Below are 15000 nucleotides of genomic sequence, written 5' to 3' on the forward strand. Positions count from 1 at the left end.
GGAGGCACATGTTAGGGCCACAGTGGGTTTCACTCTAATTATACAGCCGGGGGGGGGGGGCCTTAGGGGCTGTTCTGTTCTGATTCTGCCCCAGGAGTCACAAATGCATTTGGGTTTCTCAGTTACGTTTGGCGGAAGAAGAGGGAATTTCCGCCATGTCTTGTGTCTTTCTCAGGTACCGCCTGATTGGCCCTGATTTACCCCAATAATTGTTCTCTTATAGCAGCAAATAAAATGCACTTTTTTACCAAGTGTCCTGTTGGGTTTGTAGAAGCCACAGGGAGGGACTTGGCGCTGGAGGTTCTGTTGGGTCACACACACATTCTTCTTTCTGAGGGAAAGGCCTTCCTACTGCCAACTTCCCAATGAGCCCCAAGCTCCCGGGTGCTACAATTGGGTGATGGGGGGATAATGAGCATTGGGACTTGGGTTGGGTGCTGGGGTCCTGCTGTTCTGTAATGTGTTCCTCTGATTTGAACTGTGGGAGACTTGGGTTGGGCCCAAGGGAACTGTGGGAGACTTGGGTTGGGCCCAAGGGAACTGTGGGAGACTGGGGTTGGGCCCAAGGGAACTGTGGGAGACTGGGGTTGGGCCCAAGGCAACTGTGGGAGACTGGGGTTGGGCCCAAGGCAACTGTGGGAGACTGGGGTTGGGCCCAAGGGAACTGTGGGAGACTGGGGTTGGGCCCAAGGGAACTGTGGGAGACTGGGGTTGGGCCCAAGGGAACTGTGAAAGACTTGGATTGGGCCCAAGGGAACTGTGAAAGACTTGGTTTGGGCCCAAGGGAACTGTGAAAGACTTGGTTTGGGCCCAAGGGAACTGTGAAAGACTTGGATTGGGCCCAAGGGAACTGTGGGAGACTGGGGTTGGGCCCAAGGGAACTGTGAAAGACTTGGATTGGGCCCAAGGGAACTGTGAAAGACTTGGATTGGGCCCAAGGGAACTGTGAAAGACTTGGTTTGGGCCCAAGGGAACTGTGAAAGACTTGGTTTGGGCCCAAGGGAACTGTGAAAGACTTGGATTGGGCCCAAGGGAACTGTGAAAGACTTGGATTGGGCCCAAGGGAACTGTGAAAGACTTGGTTTGGGCCCAAGGGAACTGTGAAAGACTTGGTTTGGGCCCAAGGGAACTGTGAAAGACTTGGTTTGGGCCCAAGGGAACTGTGAAAGACTTGGATTGGGCCCAAGGGAACTGTGAAAGACTTGGATAGGGCCCAAGGGAACTGTGGGAGACTTGGATTGGGCCAAAGGGACCGGAGGGAGCCTTAGATTAGGCCCAAGGGAACTGTGAAAGACTTGGATTGGGCCCAAGGGAACTGTGGGAGACTTGGATTGGGCCCAAGGGAACTGTGAAAGACTTGGATAGGGCCCAAGGGAACTGTGGGAGACTTGGATTGGGCCAAAGGGACCGGAGGGAGCCTTAGATTAGACCCAAGGGAACTGTGAAAGACTTGGATAGGGCCCAAGGGAACTGTGGGAGACTTGGATTGGGCCAAAGGGACCGGAGGGAGCCTTAGATTAGGCCCAAGGGAACTGTGAAAGACTTGGATTGGGCCCAAGGGAACTGTGGGAGACTTGGATTGGGCCCAAGGGACCTGAGGAAGACTTAGATTGGGCACAAGGGAACTGTGGGAGACTTAGTTTGGGCACAAGGGAGGAGCCCAACAGAACTGTGGGAGACTTGGGTTGGGCCCAAGGCAACTCTCTTGGTTTGGGACCAAGGGAACTGGGAGAGTTGGGTTGGGCCCAAGGGAACAGCATGACAGAACTGTGGGAGACTTGGGTTGGGCCCAAGGGAAGCACCCGATGGAACTGTGGGAGACTTGGGTTGGGCCCAAGGGAAGCACCCGATGGAACTGTGTGAGACTTGGGTCGGGCCCAAGGCAACTGTGGGATACTTGGGTTGGGCCCAAAGGGACAGTGGGAGACTTAGATAGGGCCCAAGACAACTGTGGGAGATTTGGTATGGGCCCAAGGCAACTGTGGGAGACTTGGGTTGGGCCCAAGGGAACTGTGGGATACTTGGGTTGGGCCCAAGGCAACTGTGGGATACTTGGGTTGGGCCCAAGGCAACTGTGGGATACTTGGGTTGGGCCCAAGGCAACTGTGGGATACTTGGGTTGGGCCCAAGGCAACTGTGGGATACTTGGGTTGGGCCCAAGGGAACTGTGGGAGACTTGGTATGGGCCCAAGGCAACTGTGGGAGACTTGGTATGGGCCCAAGGGAACTGTGGGAGACTGGGGTTGGGCCCAAGGCAACTGTGGGAGACTTGGGTTGGGCCCAAGGCAACTGTGGGAGACTTGGGTTGGGCCCAAGGCAACTGTGGGAGACTTGGATTGGGCCCAAGGCAACTGTGGGAGACTTGGATTGGGCCCAAGGGAACTGTGGGAGACTTGGATTGGGCCCAAGGGAACTGTGGGAGACTTGGTATGGGCCCAAGGCAACTGTGGGAGACTTGGGTTGGGCCCCAGGGAACTGTGGGAGACTTGGGTTGGGCCCCAGGGAAGTGCCCAGCGGAACTGTGGGAGACGGGTTGGGCCAAGGGAACTGGAAGAGTTGAGTTGGGCCCAAGGGAAGCTCCCAGCTCCCCCCAGCATCATTCAGCTCCCTCCCAGCGTCCTCCAGCTCCCCCTAGCTCCCTCCCAGCGTCCTCCAGTTCCCCCTGCTCCCCCCAGCACCCACCTGCTTCCTCCGGCTCCGTCCTCCTCTTTTGTCCCCCAGATCACCGCTGCAACCACTCTTCTATAAGGTTGCGCCCCGTGCGCACTGACGTCACGCGCACACACCTTTAAAGGGACGATCGTCCGGGCCCGGGACAACTGTCCCCCCTGTGCCCCCCTGATGGCAGCCCTGCCTGGCTCCCCAGCACATTAGTTGCTTTCCAACTCCTGGCCCCCCCAGCACATTAAATGCTTTCCAACTCCTGCCCCCAGCACATTAAATGCATTCCAACTCCTGGCCCCCCAGCACATTAATTGCGTTCCAACTCCTGCCCCCCAGCACATTAATTGTTTTCCAACTCCTGCCCCCCAGCACATTAAATGCTTTCCAACTCCTGCCCCCAGCACATTAAATGCATTCCAACTCCTGGCCCCCCAGCACATTAATTGCGTTCCAACTCCTGCCCCCCAGCACATTAATTGTTTTCCAACTCCTGCCCCCCCAGCACATTAAATGCTTTCCAACTCCTGCCCCCCCCAGCACATTAATTGTGTTCCAACTCCTGCACCACAGCAAATGAATTGCTTTCCAACTCCTGGCCCCCCAGCACATTAATTACTTTCCAACTCCCGGCCCCCCAGCACATTAAGTGCTTCCCAACTCCCAGGCAGTTCATACAGCCGCCCCCCCAGCTCATACAGCCAACTCCCACCCATCCTATCAGTGCTGCCTGCTGAGGGCTTTATGGCACTGGGGGCAGTATTTGGGGCAATGCTTTGTTGGCGCAGGGAGGAGGATGAGAGGAGGTGCAGGTTGCGACTGTGACCTTTTTGTACCGAGCGCTAGTAAAAAGCTGCTTACTCCTCAGTCCCAGGAAGGAGCAACTCAGAAGCTTCGCCCTTGAAACTTCCAGGCGCATCTATTTCATTTCTATGGGGGCTCCCGGGAGCCCTTCCCGCCGCAGGCTGTAATTCTCTCCAGCAAAGACTTCTCATTTAGAAACTCCCAGGATTCCGGACAATACATAAAACATTAGTGGCAGCGGCGTCTCAGGCGCAATATCTGCCCCCGGTGTAGGGTACTTACCTCTCATTTGCTCGTCCTGCCCCAGTGAGTTCCATTTACCCTTAATACCCCCGGCCCTTATGGGTTGGGCAAGTCTGGCCAATGGCAATTAAAGTGCTGGGACTCTATTTGCCACCCCCATTATGAACACAAGCTGATGGCTACCTGTAGCCCTGACCTGAGGGGGTATCGGGGCATTTGGTCCCCCCTAGAATGGAAAACAATAATCCTTCCCCCCCCATCAGCTCTATTAGGGGAGCCTCCTCCAATCAGCTGTAAGGGGGGGGGGGGTACGCCCATGTCATGATGCCCATATTACTTAGCAGGGGACCCCAATTATTAATCACACAAGCCCCTTGGGTGGGGGCCCTTTGCATTTAGGGTCACAGAGCTGGCCACTCCCAATTATGCTAATCCCATGTAAACCCCACCCAACCCTCATAGTCCCACCTACTTTGTGACCCATAAATCCCATCTTTGCATCTCTTTGGGCCCCCCCTGCTGCCCATACTCTAAGGGGGTCCGACCCCCACCCCTCTGCCCATAGCTCGGTGTCTCTGCAGCAGCGCAATCCTTTCCTATGGGGGTGGAGCCTACCTGTTCCCCAATGGGAGCCGGGGTTGCGGTTACTGTTACTAAGCTGAGCCTCCTCATTCCCCATAGGCCTCACTCTGTAAATAGGAAAGTGACTCCCCCCCCCCAAAGTGGAGACTGTCTCCAGTCTCAGGCACATTGTCGGGGGCATCAAAGTATTTGGAGGTGAGTAAAATCCCACAAATTCTAAGTGGAGTGTGAGTGAGTGTGTATAAGTGTGTCTGTGAGTGAGTGTGTCTATAGGAGTGAGTGTGTGTATAGGAGTGAGTGAGTGTATAGGAGTGAGTGAGTGTATAGGAGTGTCTGAGTGAGTGTGTGTATAGGAGTGAGTGTATAGGAGTGAGTGTATAGGAGTGAGTGAGTGTATAGGAGTGAGTGAGTGTGTGTATAGGAGAGAGTGAGTGTATAGGAGTGAGTGAGTGTATAGGAGTGAGTGTGTATAAGTGTGTCTGTGAGTGAGTGAGTGTGTGTATAGGAGTGAGTGTATAGGAGTGAGTGTGTGTATAGGAGTGAGTGTATAGGAGTGAGTGAGTGTATAAGTGTGTCTGTGAGTAAGTGTGTGTATAGGAGTGAGTGTATAGGAGTGAGTGTGTATAAGTGTGTCTGTGAGTGAGTGTGTGTATAGGAGTGAGTGTGTGTATAGGAGTGATTGTGTGTATAGGAGTGAGTGTGTGTATAGGAGTGAGTGTGTATAAGTGTGTCTGTGAGTGAGTGTGTGTATAGGAGTGATTGTGTGTATAGGAGTGAGTGTGTGTATAGGAGTGATTGTGTGTATAAGAGTGAGTGTGTATAAGTGTGTCTGTGAGTAAGTGTGTGTATAGGAGTGAGTGTATAGGAGTGAGTGTGTGTATAGGAGTGAGTGTGTGTATAGGAGTGAGTGAGTGTATAGGAGTGAGTGTGTGTATAGGAGTGAGTGAGTGTATAGGAGTGAGTGTGTGTATAGGAGTGAGTGTATAGGAGTGAGTGAGTGTGTGTATAGGAGTGAGTGAGTGTATAGGAGTGAGTGTGTGTATATGAGTGAGTGAGTGTATATGAGTGAGTGAGTGTGTATAGGAGTGAGTGAGTGTATAGGAGAGAGTGTGTGTATAGAAGTGAGTGTGTGTATAGAAGTGAGTGTGTGTATAGGAGTGAGTGTGTGTATAGGAGTGTATGAGATGATGGGGGGGGGGGCCTTGTTTATACAGAGATGAAAGCTGTGCAGGGGAGAGGGATTGTGTGTATAGGAGTGAGTGTGTATGAGTGTGTATGAGATGATGGGGGGGGGGTTGTTTATACAGAGATGAAAGCTGTGCAGGGGAGGGATTGTGTGTATAGGAGTGAGTGTGTATGAGTGTGTATGAGATGATGGGGGGGGGTTGTTTATACAGAGATGAAAGCTGTGCAGGGGAGGGAGGGATTGGGTGTATAGGAGTGAGTGTGTATGAGTGTGTATGAGATGATGGGGGGGGTTGTTTATACAGAGATGAAAGCTGTGCAGGGGAGAGGGATTGTGTGTATAGGAGTGAGTGTGTATAAGTGTGTCTGTGAGTGAGTGTGTGTATAGGAGTGAGTGTGTGTATAGGAGTGAGTGTATAGGAGTGAGTGTGTGTATAGGAGTGAGTGAGTGTATAGGAGTGAGTGTGTGTATAGGAGTGAGTGAGTGTATAGGAGTGAGTGTGTGTATAGGAGTGAGTGTGTGTATAGGAGTGAGTGTGTGTATAGGAGTGAGTGTATAGGAGTGAGTGAGTGTATAGGAATGAGTGTGTGTATAGGATTGAGTGTGTGTATAGGAGTGAGTGTTTGTATAGGAGTGAGTGTGTGTATAGGAGTGAGTGTATAGGAGTGAGTGTGTGTATAGGAGTGAGTGTGTGTATAGGAGTGAGTGTGTGTATAGGAGTGAGTGTGTGTATAGGAGTGAGTGTATAGGAGTGAGTGTGTGTATAGGAGTGAGTGTGTGTATAGGAGTGAGTGTATAGGAGTGAGTGAGTGTATAGGAATGAGTGTGTGTATAGGATTGAGTGTGTGTATAGGAGTGAGTGTGTGTATAGGAGTGAGTGTATAGGAGTGAGTGTGTGTATAGGAGTGAGTGTGTGTATAGGAGTGAGTGTGTGTATAGGAGTGAGTGTATAGGAGTGAGTGTGTGTATAGGAGTGAGTGTATAGGAGTGAGTGTATAGGAGTGAGTGTGTGTATAGGAGTGAGTGTGTGTATAGGAGTGAGTGTATAGGAGTGAGTGAGTGTATAGGAATGAGTGTGTGTATAGGATTGAGTGTGTGTATAGGAGTGAGTGTGTGTATAGGAGTGAGTGTATAGGAGTGAGTGTGTGTATAGGAGTGAGTGTGTGTATAGGAGTGAGTGTATAGGAGTGAGTGTGTGTATAGGAGTGAGTGTATAGGAGTGAGTGTGTGTATAGGAGTGAGTGAGTGTATAGGAGTGAGTGTGTGTATAGGAGTGAGTGTGTGTATAGGAGTGAGTGTGTGTATAGGAGTGAGTGTATAGGAGTGAGTGTGTGTATAGGAGTGAGTGTATAGGAGTGAGTGAGTGTATAGGAATGAGTGTGTGTATAGGATTGAGTGTGTGTATAGGAGTGAGTGTATAGGAGTGAGTGTGTGTATAGGAGTGAGTGTGTGTATAGGAGTGAGTGTATAGGAGTGAGTGTGTGTATAGGAGTGAGTAGGTGTATAGGAGTGAGTGTGTGTATAGGAGTGAGTGAGTGTATAGGAGTGAGTGTGTGTATAGGAGTGAGTGTGTGTATAGGAGTGAGTGAGTGTATAGGAGTGAGTGTATAGGAGTGAGTGAATGTATAGGAATGAGTGTGTGTATAGGATTGAGTGTGTGTATAGGAGTGAGTGTGTGTATAGGAGTGAGTGTGTGTATAGGAGTGAGTGTATAGGAGTGAGTGTGTGTATAGGAGTGAGTGTATAGGAGTGAGTGAGTGTATAGGAGTGAGTGAGTGTATAGGAATGAGTGTGTGTATAGGAGTGAGTGTGTGTATAGGAGTGAGTGAGTGTATAGGAGTGAGTGTGTGTATAGGAGTGAGTGAGTGTATAGGAGTGAGTGTGTGTATAGGAGTGAGTGTATAGGAGTGAGTGAGTGTGTGTATAGGAGTGAGTGAGTGTATAGGAGTGAGTGTGTGTATATGAGTGAGTGAGTGTATATGAGTGAGTGAGTGTGTATAGGAGTGAGTGAGTGTATAGGAGAGAGTGTGTGTATAGAAGTGAGTGTGTGTATAGAAGTGAGTGGTGTGTATAGGAGTGAGTGTGTGTATAGGAGTGTATGAGATGATGGGGGGGGGGGGGGCCTTGTTTATACAGAGATGAAAGCTGTGCAGGGGAGAGGGATTGTGTGTATAGGAGTGAGTGTGTATGAGTGTGTATGAGATGATGGGGGGGGGGTTGTTTATACAGAGATGAAAGCTGTGCAGGGGAGGGATTGTGTGTATAGGAGTGAGTGTGTATGAGTGTGTATGAGATGATGGGGGGGGGTTGTTTATACAGAGATGAAAGCTGTGCAGGGGAGGGAGGGATTGGGTGTATAGGAGTGAGTGTGTATGAGTGTGTATGAGATGATGGGGGGGGTTGTTTATACAGAGATGAAAGCTGTGCAGGGGAGAGGGATTGTGTGTATAGGAGTGAGTGTGTATAAGTGTGTCTGTGAGTGAGTGTGTGTATAGGAGTGAGTGTGTGTATAGGAGTGAGTGTATAGGAGTGAGTGTGTGTATAGGAGTGAGTGAGTGTATAGGAGTGAGTGTGTGTATAGGAGTGAGTGAGTGTATAGGAGTGAGTGTGTGTATAGGAGTGAGTGTGTGTATAGGAGTGAGTGTGTGTATAGGAGTGAGTGTATAGGAGTGAGTGAGTGTATAGGAATGAGTGTGTGTATAGGATTGAGTGTGTGTATAGGAGTGAGTGTTTGTATAGGAGTGAGTGTGTGTATAGGAGTGAGTGTATAGGAGTGAGTGTGTGTATAGGAGTGAGTGTGTGTATAGGAGTGAGTGTGTGTATAGGAGTGAGTGTGTGTATAGGAGTGAGTGTATAGGAGTGAGTGTGTGTATAGGAGTGAGTGTATAGGAGTGAGTGAGTGTATAGGAATGAGTGTGTGTATAGGATTGAGTGTGTGTATAGGAGTGAGTGTGTGTATAGGAGTGAGTGTATAGGAGTGAGTGTGTGTATAGGAGTGAGTGTGTGTATAGGAGTGAGTGTGTGTATAGGAGTGAGTGTATAGGAGTGAGTGTGTGTATAGGAGTGAGTGTATAGGAGTGAGTGTATAGGAGTGAGTGGTGTGTATAGGAGTGAGTGTGTGTATAGGAGTGAGTGTATAGGAGTGAGTGAGTGTATAGGAATGAGTGTGTGTATAGGATTGAGTGTGTGTATAGGAGTGAGTGTGTGTATAGGAGTGAGTGTATAGGAGTGAGTGTGTGTATAGGAGTGAGTGTGTGTATAGGAGTGAGTGTATAGGAGTGAGTGTGTGTATAGGAGTGAGTGTATAGGAGTGAGTGTGTGTATAGGAGTGAGTGAGTGTATAGGAGTGAGTGTGTGTATAGGAGTGAGTGTGTGTATAGGAGTGAGTGTGTGTATAGGAGTGAGTGTATAGGAGTGAGTGTGTGTATAGGAGTGAGTGTATAGGAGTGAGTGAGTGTATAGGAATGAGTGTGTGTATAGGATTGAGTGTGTGTATAGGAGTGAGTGTGTGTATAGGAGTGAGTGTATAGGAGTGAGTGTGTGTATAGGAGTGAGTGTGTGTATAGGAGTGAGTGTATAGGAGTGAGTGTGTGGTATAGGAGTGAGTAGGTGTATAGGAGTGAGTGTGTGTATAGGAGTGAGTGAGTGTATAGGAGTGAGTGTGTGTATAGGAGTGAGTGTGTGTATAGGAGTGAGTGAGTGTATAGGAGTGAGTGTATAGGAGTGAGTGAATGTATAGGAATGAGTGTGTGTATAGGATTGAGTGTGTGTATAGGAGTGAGTGTGTGTATAGGAGTGAGTGTGTGTATAGGAGTGAGTGTATAGGAGTGAGTGTGTGTATAGGAGTGAGTGTATAGGAGTGAGTGAGTGTATAGGAGTGAGTGAGTGTATAGGAATGAGTGTGTGTATAGGATTGAGTGTGTGTATAGGAGTGAGTGTGTGTATGGGAGTGAGGGTGTGTATAGGAGTGAGTGTGTGTATAGGAGTGTATGAGTGTATGAGATGATGGGGGGGGGTTGTTTATACAGAGATGAAAGTTGTGCAGGGGAGAGAGGGATTGTGTGTATAGGAGTGAGTGAGTGTGTATAGGAGTGAGTGAGTGTATAGGATGAGTGAGTGAGTGAGTGTATAGGAGTGAGTGAGTGTGTGTATAGGAGAGAGTGAGTGTATAGGAGTGAGTGAGTGTATAGGAGTGTCTGTGTATAAGTGTGTCTGTGAGTAAGTGTGTGTATAGGAGTGAGTGTGTGTATAGGAGTGAGTGTGTGTATAGGAGTGAGTGTATAGGAGTGAGTGAGTGTATAAGTGTGTCTGTGAGTAAGTGTGTGTATAGGAGTGAGTGTATAGGAGTGAGTGTGTGTATAGGAGTGAGTATATAGGAGTGAGTGTGTGTATAGGAGTGAGTGTATAGGAGTGAGTGAGTGTATAAGTGTGTCTGTGAGTAAGTGTGTGTATAAGAGTGAGTGTATAGGAGTGAGTGTGTATAAGTGTGTCTGTGAGTGAGTGTGTGTATAGGAGTGATTGTGTGTATAGGAGTGAGTGTGTGTATAGGAGTGATTTTGTGTATAGGAGTGAGTGTGTATAAGTGTGTCTGTGAGTAAGTGTGTGTATAGGAGTGAGTGTATAGGAGTGAGTGTGTGTATAGGAGTGAGTGTGTGTATAGGAGTGAGTGAGTGTATAGGAGTGAGTGAGTGTATAGGAGTGAGTGTGTGTATAGGAGTGAGTGAGTGTATAGGAGTGAGTGTGTGTATAGGAGTGAGTGAGTGTATAGGAGTGAGTGAGTGTGTGTATAGGAGTGAGTGAGTGTATAGGAGTGAGTGTATAGGAGTGAGTGAGTGTGTGTATAGGAGTGAGTGTGTGTATAGGAGTGAGTGAGTGTATAGGAGTGAGTGAGTGTATAGGAGTGAGTGTGTGTATAGGAGTGAGTGAGTGTATAGGAGTGAGTGTGTGTGTGTATAGGAGTGAGTGAGTGTATAGGAGTGAGTGAGTGTGTGTATAGGAGTGAGTGAGTGTATAGGATTGAGTGTGTGTATAGGAGTGAGTGTGTGTATAGGAGTGAGTGTATAGGAGTGAGTGTGTGTATAGGAGTGAGTGTGTGTAGGAGTGAGTGTATAGGAGTGAGTGTGTGTATAGGAGTGAGTGTATAGGAGTGAGTGTGGTGTATAGGAGTGAGTGAGTGTATAGGAGTGAGTGTGTGTATAGGAGTGAGTGTGTGTATAGGAGTGAGTGTGTGTATAGGAGTGAGTGTATAGGAGTGAGTGTGTGTATAGGAGTGAGTGTATAGGAGTGAGTGAGTGTATAGGAATGAGTGTGTGTATAGGATTGAGTGTGTGTATAGGAGTGAGTGTGTGTATAGGAGTGAGTGTATAGGAGTGAGTGTGTGTATAGGAGTGAGTGTGTGTATAGGAGTGAGTGTATAGGAGTGAGTGTGTGTATAGGAGTGAGTAGGTGTATAGGAGTGAGTGTGTGTATAGGAGTGAGTGAGTGTATAGGAGTGAGTGTGTGTATAGGAGTGAGTGTGTGTATAGGAGTGAGTGAGTGTATAGGAGTGAGTGTATAGGAGTGAGTGAATGTATAGGAATGAGTGTGTGTATAGGATTTGTGTGTATAGGAGTGAGTGTGTGTATAGGAGTGAGTGTGTGTATAGGAGTGAGTGTATAGGAGTGAGTGTGTGTATAGGAGTGAGTGTGTGTATAGGAGTGAGTGTATAGGAGTGAGTGAGTGTATAGGAGTGAGTGAGTGTATAGGAATGAGTGTGTGTATAGGATTGAGTGTGTGTATAGGAGTGAGTGTGTGTATGGGAGTGAGGGTGTGTATAGGAGTGAGTGTGTGTATAGGAGTGTATGAGTGTATGAGATGATGGGGGGGGGTTGTTTATACAGAGATGAAAGTTGTGCAGGGGAGAGAGGGATTGTGTGTATAGGAGTGAGTGAGTGTGTATAGGAGTGAGTGAGTGTATAGGAGTGAGTGAGTGTATAGGAGTGAGTGAGTGTATAGGAGTGAGTGAGTGTGTGTATAGGAGAGAGTGAGTGTATAGGAGTGAGTGAGTGTATAGGAGTGTCTGTGTATAAGTGTGTCTGTGAGTAAGTGTGTGTATAGGAGTGAGTGTATAGGAGTGAGTGTGTGTATAGGAGTGAGTGTATAGGAGTGAGTGAGTGTATAAGTGTGTCTGTGAGTAAGTGTGTGTATAGGAGTGAGTGTATAGGAGTGAGTGTGTGTATAGGAGTGAGTGTATAGGAGTGAGTGAGTGTATAAGTGTGTCTGTGAGTAAGTGTGTGTATAAGAGTGAGTGTATAGGAGTGAGTGTGTATAAGTGTGTCTGTGAGTGAGTGTGTGTATAGGAGTGATTGTGTGTATAGGAGTGAGTGTGTGTATAGGAGTGATTGTGTGTATAGGAGTGAGTGTGTATAAGTGTGTCTGTGAGTAAGTGTGTGTATAGGAGTGAGTGTATAGGAGTGAGTGTGTGTATAGGAGTGAGTGTATAGGAGTGAGTGTGTGTATAGGAGTGAGTGTGTGTATAGGAGTGAGTGAGTGTATAGGAGTGAGTGAGTGTATAGGAGTGAGTGTGTGTATAGGAGTGAGTGAGTGTATAGGAGTGAGTGTGTGTATAGGAGTGAGTGAGTGTATAGGAGTGAGTGAGTGTGTGTATAGGAGTGAGTGAGTGTATAGGAGTGAGTGTGTGTATATGAGTGAGTGAGTGTGTATAGGAGTGAGTGAGTGTATAGGAGTGAGTGTGTGTATAGGAGTGAGTGAGTGTATAGGAGTGAGTGAGTGTATAGGAGTGAGTGTGTGTATAGGAGTGAGTGAGTGTATAGGAGTGAGTGTGTGTATAGGAGTGAGTGAGTGTATAGAGTGAGTGAGTGTGTGTATAGGAGTGAGTGAGTGTATAGGAGTGAGTGTATAGGAGTGAGTGAGTGTGTGTATAGGAGTGAGTGTGTGTATAGGAGTGAGTGAGTGTATAGGAGTGAGTGAGTGTATAGGAGTGAGTGTGTGTATAGGAGTGAGTGAGTGTATAGGAGTGAGTGTGTGTGTGTATAGGAGTGAGTGAGTGTGTGTATAGGAGTGAGTGAGTGTATAGGAGTGAGTGTATAGGAGTGAGTGAGTGTGTGTATAGGAGTGAGTGTGTGTATAGGAGTGAGTGAGTGTATAGGAGTGAGTGAGTGAGTGAGTGTATAGGAGTGAGTGTGTGTATAGGAGTGAGTGAGTGTATAGGAGTGAGTGTGTGTATAGGAGTGAGTGAGTGTATAGGAGTGAGTGAGTGTGTGTATAGGAGTGAGTGTATAGGAGTGAGTGTGTGTATATGAGTGAGTGAGTGTGTATAGGAGTGAGTGAGTGTATAGGAGTGAGTGTGTGTATAGAAGTGAGTGTGTGTATAGAAGTGAGTGTGTGTATAGGAGTGAGTGTGTGTATAGGAGTGAGTGTATAGGAGTGAGTGAGTGTATAGGAGTGAGTGAGTGTATAGGAGTGAGTGAGTGTGTGTATAGGAGTGAGTGAGTGTATAGGAGTGAGTGTATAGGAGTGAGTGAGTGTGTGTATAGGAGTGAGTGTGTGTATAGGAGTGAGTGAGTGTATAGGAGTGAGTGAGTGTATAGGAGTGAGTGTGTGTATAGGAGTGAGTGAGTGTATAGGAGTGAGTGTGTGTGTGTATAGGAGTGAGTGAGTGTGTGTATAGGAGTGAGTGAGTGTATAGGAGTGAGTGTATAGGAGTGAGTGAGTGTGTGTATAGGAGTGAGTGTGTGTATAGGAGTGAGTGAGTGTATAGGAGTGAGTGAGTGTATAGGAGTGAGTGTGTGTATAGGAGTGAGTGAGTGTATAGGAGTGAGTGTGTGTGTGTATAGGAGTGAGTGAGTGTGTGTATAGGAGTGAGTGAGTGTATAGGAGTGAGTGTATAGGAGTGAGTGAGTGTGTGTATAGGAGTGAGTGTGTGTATAGGAGTGAGTGAGTGTATAGGAGTGAGTGAGTGTATAGGAGTGAGTGTGTGTATAGGAGTGAGTGAGTGTATAGGAGTGAGTGTGTGTGTGTATAGGAGTGAGTGAGTGTGTGTATAGGAGTGAGTGAGTGTATAGGAGTGAGTGTATAGGAGTGAGTGAGTGTGTGTATAGGAGTGAGTGTGTGTATAGGAGTGAGTGAGTGTATAGGAGTGAGTGAGTGAGTGAGTGTATAGGAGTGAGTGTGTGTATAGGAGTGAGTGAGTGTATAGGAGTGAGTGTGTGTATAGGAGTGAGTGAGTGTATAGGAGTGAGTGAGTGTGTGTATAGGAGTGAGTGTATAGGAGTGAGTGTGTGTATATGAGTGAGTGAGTGTGTATAGGAGTGAGTGAGTGTATAGGAGTGAGTGTGTGTATAGAAGTGAGTGTGTGTATAGAAGTGAGTGTGTGTATAGGAGTGAGTGTGTGTATAGGAGTGTATGAGATGATGGGGGGGGGCTTGTTTTATACAGAGATGAAAGCTGTGCAGGGGAGAGGGATTGTGTGTATAGGAGTGAGTGTGTATGAGTGTGTATGAGATGATGGGGGGGGTTGTTTATACAGAGATGAAAGCTGTGCAGGGGAGGATTGTGTGTATAGGAGTGAGTGTGTATGAGTGTGTATGAGATGATGGGGGGGGGTTGTTTATACAGAGATGAAAGCTGTGCAGGGGAGGGAGGGATTGGGTGTATAGGAGTGAGTGTGTATGAGTGTGTATGAGATGATGGGGGGGGTTGTTTATACAGAGATGAAAGCTGTGCAGGGGAGAGGGATTGTGTGTATAGGAGTGAGTGTGTATAAGTGTGTCTGTGAGTGAGTGTGTGTATAGGAGTGATTGTGTGTATAGGAGTGAGTGTGTATAAGTGTGTCTGTGAGTGAGTGTGTGTATAGGAGTGAGTGTGTGTATAGGAGTGAGTGTATAGGAGTGAGTGTGTGTATAGGAGTGAGTGAGTGTATAGGAGTGAGTGTGTGTATAGGAGTGAGTGAGTGTATAGGAGTGAGTGTGTGTATAGGAGTGAGTGTGTGTATAGGAGTGAGTGAGTGTATAGGAGTGAGTGTGTGTATAGGAGTGAGTGTATAGGAGTGAGTGAGTGTATAGGAATGAGTGTGTGTATAGGATTGAGTGTGTGTATAGGAGTGAGTGTGTGTATAGGAGTGAGTGTGTGTATAGGAGTGAGTGTATAGGAGTGAGTGTGTGTATAGGAGTGAGTGTGTGTATAGGAGTGAGTGTATAGGAGTGAGTGTGTGTATAGGAGTGAGTGTATAGGAGTGAGTGTGTGTATAGGAGTGAGTGTGTGTATAGGAGTGAGTGTATAGGAGTGAGTGAGTGTATAGGAATGAGTGTGTGTATAGGATTGAGTGTGTGTGTATAGGAGTGAGTGTGTGTATAGGAGTGAGTGTATAGGAGTGAGTGTGTGTATAGGAGTGAGTGTGTGTATAGGAGTGAGTGTATAGGAGTGAGTGTGTGTATAGGAGTGAGTGAGTGTATAGGAGTGAGTGTGTGTATAGGAGTGAGTGAGTGTGTAGGAGTGAGTGTGTGTATAGGAGTGAGTGTGTGTAT

The 15000-nt window shown here is 47.6% G+C and overlaps 1 protein-coding gene across 2 annotated transcripts in view; it reads left to right on the plus strand.

The window, feature by feature from the left end:
• dera (deoxyribose-phosphate aldolase (putative)) overlaps positions 1-252 on the plus strand; it is a 40119-nt gene extending 39867 nt beyond the window's left edge. For both annotated transcript variants that reach the window (XM_031897812.1, NM_001004891.1), the window contains one exon: positions 1-252. This exon is cut by the window's left edge and continues 495 nt beyond it. The gene's annotated coding sequence lies outside the window, so the exon portion shown is untranslated.
• Positions 253-15000: the final 14748 nt, after the last annotated feature.

The sequence above is a fragment of the Xenopus tropicalis genome, chromosome 3 (genome assembly GCF_000004195.4).
Source record: "Xenopus tropicalis strain Nigerian chromosome 3, UCB_Xtro_10.0, whole genome shotgun sequence".
NCBI classification, from domain to species: domain Eukaryota; kingdom Metazoa; phylum Chordata; class Amphibia; order Anura; family Pipidae; genus Xenopus; species Xenopus tropicalis.